Here is a 16,432-nt window from a genome sequence, read left to right on the forward strand (position 1 = left end):
GCAACTGCAAGAATTGGAGAGCCTTCGCCTAGAAGCTTATGATAACTCAAGACTGTACAAGGAAAAAATGAAGGTTGTACATCATCAACACATCAAGAGAAAGGAGTTCCAACCTGGGGATTTAGTCCTTCTTTACAACACTAGACTGAGGCTCATGCTAGGCAAACTGTGATCAAGGTGGGAAGGTCCATATAGAGTCGAGCGGGCTGAGCCGTACGGAGTTTTCCATCTAAGTCAACCTTCAAGCACTGAACTCATCAAGGTTAATGGACACCGTTTGTAGCTCTACCATGGTGAGAAGGGGACGAAAAACAAGGAGTTAGATATCTTCCTCCTAGAGGATCCACTCGCAACTAAAACCTGAGCTACTGAAGCGTCCAACTTAAGGACGTTAAAGCAAAGTGCTAGGTGGGAGACAACCCACCACGGTATGATCGTTCCTCTTCTTCTCATTCTCTTCCCTCATCTATAACTCTTCTCATTCTCTGCCTTTATCTTGCACCTCATCTGCATACTGTATTTGCATAAAAAAAATCTTTACACGATGCGACCACACCATTGACGCATCCGCGTCGCAGGTGGATCCGAGAATATAAGAAAGTGAACAGAGAGACACGCAAGAGCGTGGCTGGAGGAGTGCCTTTGGCACAAATCATCACACACGACCGCGTCGCTGACGCGTCCGCGTCAAGTGCGAAAATTGGCCTCCCACGCGTCCGCATCACTCACGCGGCCGCGTGCCCTGGAATTCGACGTAAAATGGGTGCACAACCGAAAGTTGTGCTAAAGTGGTGCTGGATCGGTGCTGAACGGACAAATTCTTCCCACGCGGACGCATGGCTCACGCGTCCGCGTCATATCCTTCTAATGGCCACTCACGCGATCGCGTGACCAACGCGATCGCGTCACCCAAAATTTGGCAAAAATAAAATTCGAACAGAAAGTTGTGCGAGCGCGCGGCTGCCCTCGCGCCAGTAGCATAACATATGTCACGCGACCGCATGACCGACGCGTCCACGTCGATTCACTTAATGCGCATTCGCACGAACGCGTCAACCACGCGTCCGCGTCGCTTGCGCCGCACAGCTTATCCTAATTTGCCAAATATCTTATCTTTCTCTTCCCCAAATCCTACTTTTTCTTTTCCCTCCTTCTTTCTTTCTTCCCCCTTCTTCCTTCTTCCCTCCTTCTCACTTTCTACTTTCTCTCTCTCTTCCCACTATTATCAAGTTTTTTTTCTTTTCTTCTTCCCTCCTTACTTTTCTATTCTTCTTCTTTATTTATGTTTTCTTCTTTCCTTCTCTTTCTTTCTACCTTCATTGCATATGTTTTCTTTTTCTTTTTATTGGTGTTGGAAATTTATTTGGTCATTGTAAATTGTTGCAAAATTGTTTGGCAATTATATTTTTAAAAGGTTGCTTGCATGTTCAATTTATTATTTTCATTGGATTATTTACCATGCATTCTATGTGTTTATGAAAAAGCCCATATGACATCACGCACTTTTCTATATTATTCTATCCTACTATTCAATGCTTGCTTTTCACAAATTCCCTTTACTATTTTTTTAATTGAATATAATTGTCAATACAAACGTGATAGTTTATTACGAAGTGATGCTTGATCTATGCTACTCATGCCCTTGCCAGCATGCCAATAAACATCTTGCATCTACTTACCCCTTACTGCACTTATTTTTTTCCCTTTGATGAACTTTTCACATGTTGTCATGACCATGTGTTCCCTGCATTCATCTTTACCGTGCATTGACTATCACTCACTCAACCCTCTCCCTTGCTCTATCTCTTTAGATTTAACTTACTTTCTCTTCCTTTTTTTTCAGAATGGCCACCAAGAAAGGCAAAGAGAAAGCTACCCCTAAACCCACATGATGCCAGGGCATTTTGGCCAGTTTCACTGACCTTTCTTTATTGTTTTTAAGGTAGTTTCATGCATTTTCTTAAGAAATAAGCTAGTTTTGGGTAGATATTCACTTACATCCTGTTTCAAGCATACATTGTGCATTTTACATGATTTCATAAGAAATTTGCATGAATTATATGACAAATTGGATGATGCATGTCTCATGACTTGGATTAGAACTTTGATGCACTTTGCTGCTTGATTTCAGGACAAAGGAAGCAAAGAAGAACTACGTTAGCATTAACGTGACCTCTAACGTGGAATGGGAGCTAGCTTCCAAAGTTAGTGAGAAAGGTAATCGCCAATAACGCCCTTGAAGCCATCACAACCCACGTTAAGAGTCACGTTAACTAAGTTAACGTGAACTCTAACGTGGAAGAAGACAACAAGGCCAACGTTAGTGACACTCTCCTTTGTCACTAACGTTGGACCAAGCTCATAATTGGCCACGTTAGTTGCCACGTTAACTTAGTTAACGTGGACTCTAACATTGGAAAGCAAAAGAGAAGCCAACGTTAGTGACATTCACCTTTGTCACTTACGTTGGCCAAGCCTCCATGAGCCACGTTAACTCTCACGTAAACTTAGTTAACGTGGAAGCTAACGTGGAGAGAGCAATTGATCGCCAACGTTAGTGACACTTACCTTTGTCACTAACGTTGGGGTGAACCACCAAGAGCCACCATGAGCAACGTTAACTCCCACGTTAACTTTGTTAACGTGGAAGCTAACGTGGATAAAGAGATGATTAGCCAACGTTAGTGACACTCACCTTTGTCACTAATGTTGGAGATGGCCAGCATGACTACGTTAGAAGCCACGTTAACTTAGTTAACGTGGACTCTAACGTAGGAAGTAGGGGCACATTGGAACGTTAGTGACAAAGGTAAGTGTCACTAACGCTCTCGAAGAATTGGCATTGCTACGTTAAAAGCCACGTTAACCTAGTTAACGTGGACTCTAACGTAAGGAGAAGGGGTGACTCACCACGTTATTGGGAAAGGTAAGTCCCAATAACGTATGCGAAGGGCCAAGAGGCAACGTTAGTGGTCACGTTAGTGCCACTAACGTTGAAGTCGACGTGATCATATTTGGGTTAGGAACGTTAGTGAAAAAGGTGATTGTCAATAACGTTCTCGAACCCACACTTTCACTTAACGTTGACACCACTAACGTCCTGAGCCAAAGTCCCTGCCTACTTCACATTTTCTCTCTGCAAGCAAAGCTAAGCCCAATAAAGCGGATAACTGCTTCAAACTCAAGATCCAGAGGCCCATACCCAAGACTTGAAGAGCCAACTAGAAGATCAGAAGAGTAGTATATATAGGAGTAGCTTTGAATTAGATTGGGGGTTGGAAAACTTTAGGAGCCTTACGCATAGAACTACTCTCTGTATTTTACTTTCTCTGAACTTCTAGTTTTAATTTCATAATGTATTCTCCATCTTTGTTTTCATTTTCCAGAGCTATGAACAACTAAACCCCTTTCATTGGGTTAGGGAGCTCTGCTGCAATTTGATGGATCAATATTAGTTTTCATTCTTCTTCTTCTATCTTTTCTCTTGATTTTACTAGAAAGCTTTCAATCTTCATCCAATTGGGTAGTTATCTTGGAAAAGAAACTATTCATACTTGGATCTCTTCTGAACCTTGGAAGAGGAATGAAGAGATCATGCTAGAAATGCTTTCTCATGCTGGAACAAATTGGGTTTGGATGGATATGTGACTATAATCCTACCAACACTTGATTTGGGAATGCATGTGGTATAATCAGTGATCATACTTCATCTCTTCTCATGAGCAATTGACCAAGGAATTGGCTATTAATCAAGATTTGAGAGATTGAATTACCAAGGAATTATAATCCAATCACTTAAGATTGCCAAGGAGATCAATGAATGCATTGATTGAGGAAGAAGATGAGAATGAACTTGATCCGGAGGATTGCAATATCTCTTGATCCCAATGTTCATTTTATTTTTAGTTCTTACATTTACTTTTCTTGCCATTTTACTTTTCTGCACTTTATTGCTTTCTTTACTTTTATGCCATTTACATTTCCTTGTTCCTTATCACTCCAATCTGATTCGTCTAACTAGGATAATCAATCAACCATTGATTGCTTAATCCGTTAATCTCTGTGGGATTCGACCTCACTCTATTGTGAGTTTTACTTGACGACAATTCGGTATACTTGCCGAAGGGAGATTTGTTGAGAGACAAGTTTTTCGTGCATCACCACAGCAAGGAAAGGAATGAAGAGAGCATTAGTGGTAGAGCCTTCTTCAACTGCAGTCAAGCCCTCAACAAAAAGAATTAAAAGGATTATCAAGGTTGATGAAAAGGAGAGAGCCTTCCCAGCAAAGGACACTGCACGATTTCCAAATCGCTACTGTGAGCAGATGTTTCCTATTCTAGCAGCTCGAAATTACAACAATGAACACCTTCTTATCCTTCCGCCTTGTATTGCTGAATTTGTTGAGCCACAAATTGCACAAAGACAATGGGGATTCTTACAGAGACAGCCATGACAGGTTAATCTTTCTTGGGTTGTTGAGTTCTACTCCAACTTCCACCTGCCGACTCTGCAGTCCGTTTATTTACGCTAGAAGCAAGTTCCCATTACAGAAGAAGCCATTCAGCAAGCCTTGGATCTTCCCCCTGATCCAGAAGGATTGGACGCTTTTCAGAAAGCCGCCATCAACCGCCAGGCGTACACCTTGATTGGGACGCTGTTCTCAGAGTTATCGCTCAACCTAGCAGCAAATGGATCTTCGGATACCATCGTTCCCATCCTAAGGGAATCTCGGCTTCCGCACTTACCTTAGAGGCTCACGTATGGGCACAGATTATGTCCCATTACGTCTTTCCGAGTACTCATGAGTCCTCCTTCACCGCAGATATAGCCGTTCTACTATGGTACATCCTCACAGACAAGCCTCTAAATTTACCGAGACTTATCCGGAATGCTATGGAACACGTGCAGATCGCAGGCAACCTACCTTTCCTCGCCTTGGTCTCTGATCTTATCTCAGCAGCTAGAGTATCCTACAGAGCTGGAGACACCAAAGCCATTCTTCCACGGGATGATCAGTATGTCCCTAACGGGAGATATCTCAGACAACCACTTGCCACTACCAGCCAGTCCACCGAGGATGCTGCAGTTCCTCCACCATCTACTAGTTAGCTGCTGCATCAAAAATTGAAGCGGTTGGACCAACAAGAAAAGAAAGCAAAGCTCTGAGAACGCCGCAACCACCGCCGTTTCAAATACCTCAAGGAGCTACTTACAGGCAATCACAGACCCAATAACGATCCAGGCACTCCGGACTCCACTTCTTTCACCAGCACAGGGAGCCACGACGGTCCCGACTGTGGAGACACTACCACCAGCCCACCACTATTCCTGACAGATGGCACCGAGGACAGTGCAAATCCTTAAGTGTGGGGAGGTCGGTCAGTACCTGACGTCCGGAGGTAATTTTTCTTCCCTAAACACCAATAAATTAGGATATTTAGTTAGTTTTTCTTTTAGAATAGGATAAATTGCATAATAGTAGATTAGTTGCATGCATGTTCTACTTGATTGAAAAGACAATAAGTTTTTTCTAAGACTCTATTTTTTGGAACAAAAATTTCACTAATTTTAATTAAAATTTCTATGTTAAATTTGCTTGAAGCTGTATTTGGAACATGAATTTTAAAGCTAAAGAACACACAATCTGTGAGATTTGAGCCTTTATGCATGGTTACATTATTTAACCATATTTGTTTTATTCTTGTGTGTTTACTTCTCTATGATTGTAACCTATATTTTGTTCCATCTTATATGTCCAATGTTTAATATATTTATATGCTACATATAATTGAGGCCATTAATTGTTTAGCTCACTTATCCAAATTAAGCCTACCCTTTCAATTACCTTTGTTAGCCACTTTGAGCCTTTAAATCCCATTTGTTCTATAATTTACCACATTACTAGCCTTAAGCGGAAAAACAATTATATACCCCAATTTGAATCTTTGGTTAGCTTAAGATAGAATTGTGTGTGCTAATTAAGTATGGGAAATTGTGGGAACAAAAGATAATAAGGGGATATGTCATGATAATATAATGGGAATTTGGACACCTACTCATGTGAAACTATGAAAATCAAAAATCCATGTGCATTGATAAGCTATGTTTTAAAAAAAATTTACCAATAAAAAAATAAGGGGACAAAAATTACCCCAATGCTGAGTTAAGAATCCAAAGATTAATGCATGTATGATAAAATTAAAATAAACAGTTGATATATGAGTATGGAATGTGAAAAAAAGATTCTGGGTAGCTAGGTACGAACTCGATAGTTATATAAAATACATAGGTTATGTTAGAGTTTGAGTTAATTAAAGATTCAATTTATAATCTCGCTTAACCATATATGTATCCTTACTTTTACCATGGCCCCATTACAACCTTGAAAAGACCTCATGATGTTGCATTGGTATATTAAATGTTGTTGATTGATTAGGAAAAGAACAAAATTTAGAGAGCATGATTAGAGAAGGATAGAGTGATTACCCTATACACTAGAGAGATTAGAGTATATATACATCATCAGTGAGGGTTCAATGGTTAAAATTCTATGTTCCCCGCTTTTATGAGCTACCTTCTTGCATTTTTATCTGTTCTTACTGAATGAGAATTGAATTAGTGAAACTTGATTTGTAATTGTTTGAAGAGCTTATTTATTCTTGATCAAGTAGACAAGAATCATATAGTTGCACTCACATATATAGGTTGCATTGCATTGCATGAGTTTTTACATGTTCCTACTCATTTATTCTATCTCCTTCAACTAAGCATGAGGACATGCTAATGTTTAAGTGTGGGGAGGTTGATAAACCACTATTTTATGGTTTACAATGTGTTTAATTGTGTGGTTTTATCATGGTCTTTACCCACTTATTCATATAATTAGCATGCATTTATATTTCCTTCCTAAAATTATTACATGATTGAAAACTTACTTCCTGGAAACCTTTAATTAGGTATTTTAATCCTCCTTTGTTCCATTCGATGTTGTGATCTGTGTGTTAAGTGTTTCAGGCTTTATAGGGCATGAATGAATGGGAGATTGGGAAGGAAGCTTGCAAAAATGGAAGGAATACAAGAAATTGAGGAGATGACCAGCGAGAAGTGACGCGTACGCGTCAGCGACGCGACTGCGCGGAAGAGAGAAAATCACAGTGACGCGGCCGCATGAGTGACGCAGACGCGCGGATTGGAAAAATAGAAGCGATGCGGAGGCATGCACGACGCGCCCGCATGGAAAAGCAAAACGCCGAATGACGCATCCGTGTGACGTGTGCGATCTGTAGAATTTTAGAAGTCACTGGCAGAGTTTCTGGGCTGGATTTCAACCCTGTTTTCGGCCCGGAATTACAAATTAGAGTCAAGAAACATGCAGAAATGAGGGACACAATTCATTCTGCATAATTTTTAGTTTTAGATCTGGATTTACTCCTCCCCTAGGTTTTTGACTCACTTGAGCATTCATAATTAGGATTGGAAGATTTTGGCTTTAGCTTTTGAGAAGAGTCTACCTCCGGTACTAGTCATCTTATTTTGTTATTTACTCTTTATATTTATTCTTCCATATTCTTAATCCCTCTAGAGTTGACATTGGATTATTTCTACAAGTTATTAATATAGACTATTTTTATTTTCAATTAATCCTTTTATTATTATTTACCATGTCTTCTTTTATTTTTACCATTGATTCTGCGAAGTTTATAATTATGATGAGTGAGTAGTCCCGTGACTTGATTGGGGGATGATTGAAAGGAACCCTTGAGTTGAGCTACCCAAGAGAGAAATTATAATTGGGTTTATTGTTGAATCACCCTCTGATCATTAACTCTAGTCCTTCCCAAGGGAGAGGATTAGGACTTATGATTAGAAACAGATTTCCAACTTACTTGACTTTCCATTACCTAGTGAGGGTTAACTAAGCAGAGTAACTTCCAATTATTAATTAATCTTGAGAGTATTCCAACAAGAATAGGGCTTCCAACTAATCTACCCCCAGTCAAGGCTTTTATTTAAAATTAATTAAATTCTCTAATTTAAATTTCTATTTATCAACTCAACCATTTTTGAAAACACCCGATTGATGGAATAGCACATCTCTCTGCAACTCGTTGGGAGACGACCTAGGATTCCTACTCCCAATATTTTAATTTTCAATATTGTGACAACCCCTTTTAAATTGATAAGCGGATTTTCGGTTGGTTAAGGACTGTACTTGCAACGTGTCCCTATTAATAAATTTTTAACTCGCCAATTTCTGCCACGTCAATAAACATATAGCATAAAAATTGAAAAACAGAGAAATAAGAACAAGAATTGAGTCCACCTTAGTGGCGTCTTTTTCTTGAAGGACCAATGATGTCCTTTAGCACTTCTATGTCTCTTCTTTGCCTTTGTTGCTCCTCCCTCATTGCTCTTTGATCTTCTCTAATTTCATGAAGAATGATGGAGTGCTCTTGATGTTCCACCCTTAATTGACCCACATTGTAACTCAAATATTCTAGAGAAGTGTTGAGTTGTTCCCAATAGTTATTGGGAGGAAAGTGCATCCCTTGAGGCATCTCCGGGATTTCTTGGTGATGAGCTTCCTCATGAGTCTCTTGGGATCCATGAATGGGCTCACTTGTTTGCTCCATCCTTTTTCTAGTGATGGGCTTATCCTCCACAATGGAGATTGATGACAAGTCATCATATACCCATTTTTCAAGCTAATTTCACTTGTTTTGTTAGTCTTTATGCACTTTCTTGCTTCCTAAGTAAGTGATTTGGAGTGAAAATGCATAACTTCTTTAAATCAAGCAACCACCATGAAATTAATGTTAACTCATGAGGTTTAAGCTAATTTTAATTGAATTTTAATTGATTTATAAGCCTTATGAATTCAGTGATACTTGGAGTGGTTGTTTTGGTTTATTTCAGGTGAAGAAAAGAATAAAAGAGAAAAGCGTGGCCTAAGAAAGCGTGACCCAAGGAGAAGGAAGCGTGGTCAAAGGAAGGAAAAGTGTGCCGCATGCAATGGGGGAGGCAAGCATTGCCCTTCACAAGGGCACACTGCCCTCTAGGAGGGCAACATAAGGGAACAAGGCAAAGAAGGCAACTCTGCCCTGCCCACTACAAGGGCAGAGCACAAATTTGTGCCTTGGAATCAAGAAGAAGAAAATGTTGCCCTGCCCTCCACAAGGGCAGTATCGGGCTCACCAAGGAAGAAAATCAAAGGAAAAATGCCTATGATGCTTGCCACAAGAGTTGAACACGGGACCATGAGGAAGCAAGGAACTAAGTTCCATTACCGTGCCAAGAAACCAAGGAAAATGAATGAGCGTGTGTTTCTGCCCGGATTCGAACGCGGGACTTCATTTTGGAAACACTGCCCTGCCCTCGCGGAGGGCAGGGCAGCATTTTGTTGGTGCATGAATCTGGCGCACCAAAGGACATTTCTGGCGCACCAAATCACTGTCCTGGCAGCACCAGCGCGCACCACAGCACGATCCTGGCAGCACCAACTTTTTCTGCCCTGCCCTCCGCGAGGGCATGGCAGCATCCTGTGCACCAAGGCACCATTCTGGCGCACCATGGCATGATTCTGGCAGCATCAGCATGCACCGCGGCACATTTCTGGCGCACCAATTTTTCCTGCCCTGCCCTCCGCGAGGGTAGGGCAGCGTTCTGCGCACCAAGACCGCACCAGCCCGCACCAAGCCGCACCAAGCTGCACCAAGCAAGCACCAACACGCACCAAATCCTGCCCTGCCCTCCACAAGGGCAGGGCAGCCTCCTGGGAGCTATTATTTTTTGGCCGAAAATTCAATTAAAATTCCAATTCAATTCATTTCTTCACCAAATCAAAAGCCCATCCAAATCCCAAAATCCAAGAATAGAAAGTGTATAAATAGGAGCTAGTTTGATGTAATTAGGACCTTACCTTTTGCTTTGCTTTTGAATTTTGCACTTTCTTTGAGCTTTGAATTTTATTTTTGCACTTTGGAACTTCTCTTGGTGTCTTCACTGAGATTTCAGAGAATTAGGGAGGAGAATTGATCTCTCTTCTTCCTCGTTCTTGCTTGGGTCTTTTTAATTTCCTTGTTTTGATTCTTGGGTGTTAAGAATTGAGGAAATTCTGTCTCAATCTCCACTCAAGAACTCTTTAGTTTCTTTTCTGCATAATTGAATCCATTCACATTCTCTTTACTGTTTCTTCTTAAATTTCTTGTCAATTGCTTTGAGAACTTGGATCTAGGAAGGTAATTGAGATCTAGGCTCTGCTACCTAGTCTCTTGAACCCTGAGATCCCAATTTACTTTTGGTTCTTCTGTGAACCTTGCTGCACTTTAATTTCTATTTGAATCCTCATTGCTTCCAATTCAATTTCTGCTCTATTAATTGTGGCAATTCAATTTCTCTTTGTTTAGATTCTGCAATCCCAGTCCTCAAACCCCTTTTATATTCAAGCAATTTACATTTCTTGCACTTTAAGTTTCTGCAATTTACATTTCTTGCACTTTAAGTTTCAGTCATTTACTTTCTTATTCTTTAAGATTCAGCAAGTTTATTTTCCTGTTCTTTAATTTACTGCAAATTCTCCCTCTCCCTTTACATTCCAAGCAATTTATCTTCTGTTAAATACAACCCACTCAACCAAAACTTGATTCTCTTGACTAAATCAACCACTAAACTAAAATTGCTCAATCCTTCAATCCCTGTGGGATCGACCTCACTCATGTGAGTTATTATTACTTGATGCGACCCGGTACACTTGTCGGTGAGTTTTGTGTTGGATCGCTTTCCACACATCAGAGATGTCTCCTTCTATGATAACTCCAGCTGAGTAACATAGATGACAAATAAGATGAGGAAAAGCTAGCCTTGCCATGGTGGAGGGCTTTTCAGCTATTTTGTAGAATTCAAGGGAGATGACTTCATGAACTTCTACTTCCTCTCCATTCATGATGCTATGAATTATGATGGCCCGATCCACAGTAACTTTGGATCGGTTGCTAGTAGGGATGATGGAGTGTTGGATGAACTCCAACCATCCTCTAGCCACAGGCTTACGGTCCAGACTTCTCAATTGAACTGGCTTGCCTCTTGAGTCTCTTTTCTATTGAGCTCCTTCCACACATATGTCCATGAGGACTTGGTCCAACCTTTGATCAAAGTTGACCCTTCTAGTGTAGGGGCGTTCATCTCCTTGCATCATGGGCAAGTTGAATGCCAACCTCACATTTTTCAAACTAAAATATAAGTATTTCCCCCGAACCATTGTAAGATAGTTCTTTGGATTCGGGTTCATACTTTGATCATGGTTCCTAGTGATCCATGCATTAGCATAAAACTCTTGAACCATTAAGATTCCAACTTGTTGCATGGGGTTAGTCAGAACTTTCCAACCTCTTCTTTAAATCTCATGTCAGATTTTTGGATACTCATTTTTATTGAGCTTGAAAGAGACCTCAGGGATACCTTCTTCATGGCCACAACATCATAGAAGTGGTCATGATGGGCTTTGGAGATGAATCTCTCCCTCTCCCAAGACTCGGAGGTGGAAGTTTTTGTCTTCCCTTTCCTTTTTCTAGAGGATTCTCCGGCCTTAGGTGCCATCAATGGTTATGGAAAAATAAAAAGATATACTTTTACCACACCAAACTTAGAAAATTGCTCGCCCTCGAGCAAGAGAAGAAAGAAGAGAAGAAGAAGAAGAAGAAGAAAATATGGAGGAGAGTGGGAGCGGTGTATTCAGCCAAGAAGGAGAAGAGAGGGTTGTGTTGTGTGAAAATGAAGAAGAATGGAGGGGTTTATATAGTGAGGGGGAGAGGGAGTAGGTTCGGCTATTTAGGGTAGGTTTGGTTGGGAAAGAAATTTTGAATTTTGAAGGTAAGTGGGGTTTATAGGAAAGAATGGATGGATGTGAGTGGTGAAGAGGTGATAGGGAATAGAGATTGAAGTGATTGGTGAAGGGTTTTTGGGAAAGGGTGTTATAGGAGTATGAGGAGGGAAGGTAAGTGGAGGTAGGTCGGGATCCTGTGGGGTCCACAGATCCTGAGATGATCCTGTAGGGTCCACAGATCCTGGGGTATCAAAGATTTACATCCCTGCACCAATTTGGCATGTAGAATGCCTTTGCATAAAATTTGGCGTTTAAACGCCGAAGTGATGCTCAATTTGGGCGTTCAACGCCCAATTGCAGCATGTTTCTGGCGTTGAACGCCAATTCCATGCTTGTTTCTAGCGTTCAGTGCCAGCTTTCCTCAGGGTGTATTCCTGGCATTTGAACGCTAGGATGTTGCTTGTTTTTGGCATTCAACGCCAGATCCATGCTCTGTTCTAGCGTTGAACACCAGCCAGATGCTCCTTACTGGCGTTTGAACGCCAGTAAGTCCTTCCTCTAGGGTATGATTTTTCTTCTGCTATTTTTGATTCTGTTTTTAATTTTAGTATTTTTTTTCGTGACTCCACATGATCATGAACCTAATAAAACACAAAAGAACAATAAAATAAAAATAAAATTAGATAAATAAAAATTGGGTTGCCTCCCAATAAGCGTTCATTTAATGTCACTAGCTTGACAGTGGGCTCTTATGGAGACTCACAGATGTTCAGATCATGATGAGGGCCTCCCAACACCAAACTTAGAGTTTGAATGTGAGGGCTTTTCAACACCAAACTTAGAGTTTGGTTGTGGCCTCCCAACACCAAACTTAGAGTTTGAATATGGGGGCTTTGTTTGACTCTGTATTGAGAGAAGCTTATCGTGTCTCTTTTCCATGTTTATAGAAGGATAACCTTGGGTTTTGAATACAAGGTAGTCCCCATTCAATTGAAGGACTGATTCTCCTCTGTTAACATCTATCACAGCTCCTACTGTGGCTAGAAAAGTTCTTCCCAAGATGATGCATTCACTTCCTCCTTCCTAGTGTCTAAGATTATGAAATCAGCAGGGATGTAAAGGCCCTCAACCTTTACTAACACGTCCTCTACTAATCCATAAGCTTGTCTCACTGACTTGTCTGCCATCTGTAATGAGAATATGGTAGGCTGTACCTCAATGATCCCTAGCTTCTCCATTACAGAGAGTGGCATAAGATTTATGCCTGACCCTAGGTCACATAGAGCCTTGTCAAAGGTCATGGTGCCTATGGTACAGGGTATTAAGAATTTACCAGGATCTTGTCTCTTTTGAGGTAAAGTTTGCTGAACCCATGTATCTAGTTCACTAATGAGCAAGGGAGGTTCAACTTCCCAAGTCTCATTACCAAACAACTTGGCATTCAGCTTCATGATAGCTCCTAGATATTGAGCAACTTACTCTCCAATTACATCTTCATCCTCTTTAGAGGAAGAATAGTCTTCAAAATTCATGAATGGCAGAAGGAGGTTTAATGGAAACTCTATGGTCTCTATATGAGCCTCAGATTCCTTTGGGTCCTTAATAGAGAACTCCTTATTGGTTGGGAGACGTCCCATGAGGTCTTCCTCATTGGGATTCACGTCCTCCCCTTCCTCCTTGCATTCGGCCATATTGACTATATCAATGGCCTTACACTCTCTTTTTGGATTCTCTTCAGTATTGCTTGGGAGAGTACTAGGAGGAGTTTCAGTGACTTTCTTACTCAGCTGGCCCACTTGTGCCTCCAAATTTCTGATGGAGGATCTTGTCTCACTCATGAAACTTAAAGTGGCCTTAGACAGATCAGAGACTAAGTTTGCTAAATTAGAGGTGCTCTGGTCAGAATTCTTTGTCTGTTGCTGAGAAGATGATGGATAAGGCTTGATATTACTAAGCCTATTTCTTCCACCATTATTAAAGCCTTGTTGAGGCTTTTGTTGATCCTTCCATGAGAAATTTGGATGATTTCTCCATGATGAATTATAGGTGTTTCCATAAGGTTCACCCATGTAATTTACCTCTGCCATTGTAGGGTTCTCAGGATTATAAGCTTTTTCTTCAGAAGATGCCTCTTTAGTACTGTTGGATGCATTTTGCCATTCATTCAGACTTTGAGAAATCATGTTGACTTGCTGAGTCAACATTTTGTTCTGAGCCAATATGGCATTCAGAGCATCAATTTCAAGAACTCCCTTCCTCTGAGGCGTCCCATTATTCACGGAATTCCTCTCAAATGTGTACATGAATTGGTTATTTGCAACCATGTCAATAAGTTCCTGAGCTTCTGCAAGCATTTTCTTTAGGTGAATGGATCCACCTGCAGAATGGTCCAATGACATCTTGGAAAACTCAGATAGACCATAATAGAATATATATATTATGGTCCATTCTGAAAACATGTCAGAAGGACACTTTTTTGTCATATGCTTGTATCTTTCCCAAGCTTCATAAAAGGATTCACCATCTTTTTGCTTGAAGGTCTGAACATCCACTCTAATCTTGCTCAGCTTTTGAGGAGGAAAGAATTTACCCAAGAAGGCCGTGACCAAATTATCCCAAGAGTCCAGGCTATCTTTAGGTTGTGAGTCCAACTATGTTCTAGCTTTGTCTCTTACAGCAAAAGGGAAAAGCACGAGCCAGTAGACTTCAGGATCTACTCCATTAGTCCTAACAGTCTCACAGATCTACAAAAACTCAGTTAGAAATCGGTTAGGATCTTCTGATGAAAGTCCATGAAACTTACAGTTCTGTTGCATCAGAGCAACTAGTTGAGGTTTCAGCTCAAAATTGTTTGCTCCAATGGCAGGAATTGAGATGCTTCTTCCATCAAATTTGGACGTAGGTTTAGTATAATCACCAAGCATCCTCCTTGCATTATTATTTTTGGGTTCGGCTACCATCTCCTTTTCTTGTTTGAAAATTTCAGTAAGGTTGTCTCTGGATTGTTGTAATTTAGCTTCTCTTAGTTTTCTTTTCAGAATCCTTTCAGGTTCAGGATCAGCTTTAACAAGAATGCCTTTTTCCTTGTTCCTACTCATATGAAAGAGAAGAGAACGTAGAAGGAAGAGGAATCCTCTATGTCACAGTATAGAGATTCCTTTATGTTAGTAGAAGAAGAAGGGAATAAAGAAAGGAGAATCCAAACACAAGGGTGAGGATAGAGGCAGTGATTTAAGATGAAGAGAGGTGAAGAAAAGTGTTAGTAAATGAATAAATAAATAGAATAATATGAGAGAGAGTGATTTTTGAAAATAAATTTTGAAAAGGAGTTAGTGATTTTCGAAAATTAAAGGAAGAATTAAAATTAAAATTAAAATTTAAAACAATTAGTTAATTAAAAAGAATTTTGAAAAAGGGGTGAGATATTTTTGAAAATTAGAGAGGGAAAAGTAGTTAGGTGGTTTTGAAAAAGATAAGAGACAAACAAAAAGTTAATTAGTTAGTTGAAAAAGATATTAAAATCAAATTTGAAAAGATAAGAAGATAAGAAGTTAGATAAGATGTTTTAAAATCAAATTTTTGAAAAAGATATAATTTTAAAAAGATATGATAAAAAGATATCATTAAAAAGATATGGTTGAAAAAGATTTAATTTTTAAAATTAAATTTGATTACTTGACTAACAAGAAACTAAAAGATAAGATTCTAGAAGTTAAAGATTAAACATTTCTTAACAAGAAAGTAACAAACTTCAAATTTTTAAATCAACCACATTAATTGTTAGTAAAGTTTTCAATTTTGAAATAAAGATAAGAAAAAGATTTTGAAAAAAAAGTTTTTAAATTTTCGAAAATCATAAGATGAAAATGAAAAAGATTAGATTTTTTTGAAAAAGTTTTGAAAAGATAAGATTTTTAAAATTGAAAATTTGACTTGACTTGTAAGAAACAACTAATTTTAAAAAATTGTTTGACTAAGTCAACTCAAATTTTTTAAAAATTATGAGAAAATTAAGGAAAAGATATTTTTTATTTTTTGAATTTTTAATGATGAGAGCGAAAAACATAAAAATGACCCAAAACATGAAAATTTTGGATCAAAACACATGATGCATGCAAGAACACTATGAATGTCAAGATGAACACCAAGAACACTTTGAAGATCATGATGAACATCAAGAACATATTTTTGAAAAAATTTTTGATGCAAAGAAAACATGCAAGACACCAAACTTAGAAATCTTTAATGTTTAGACAATATGAATGCAAAAATGCACATGAAAAACAATAAAAGACACAAAACAAGAAAACGTCAAGATCAAATAAGAAGACTTACCAAGAACAACTTGAAGATCATGAAGAACACTATGAATGCATGAATTTTCGAAAAATGCAATAAAAATTTTTAAAGCATGCAATTGACACCAAACTTAAAAATTGACACTAGACTCAAACAAGAAACACAAAATATTTTTGGTTTTTATGATTTTATGATTTTTTTTGTATTTTCTTAATAAATTTTTCGAAAACATATTTTGGAAAAAGGAAGTAATGAATTCATAGTCCTCAATCAAAATCCCTGGAATTAGACATGGCTTAATAACCAGCCAAG

At 39.2% G+C, this 16,432-nt stretch overlaps 1 non-coding gene across 1 annotated transcript; it reads left to right on the forward strand.

Moving 5' to 3' along the window:
- Positions 1–14,275: 14,275 nt before the first annotated feature.
- Positions 14,276–14,382, forward strand: LOC112804777 (small nucleolar RNA R71). The gene has a single exon (XR_003203394.1). It is a non-coding gene; the product is annotated as a small nucleolar RNA R71 (small nucleolar RNA).
- Positions 14,383–16,432: the final 2,050 nt, after the last annotated feature.

This window comes from Arachis hypogaea, chromosome 5 (assembly GCF_003086295.3).
Source record: "Arachis hypogaea cultivar Tifrunner chromosome 5, arahy.Tifrunner.gnm2.J5K5, whole genome shotgun sequence".
NCBI lineage: Eukaryota > Viridiplantae > Streptophyta > Magnoliopsida > Fabales > Fabaceae > Arachis > Arachis hypogaea.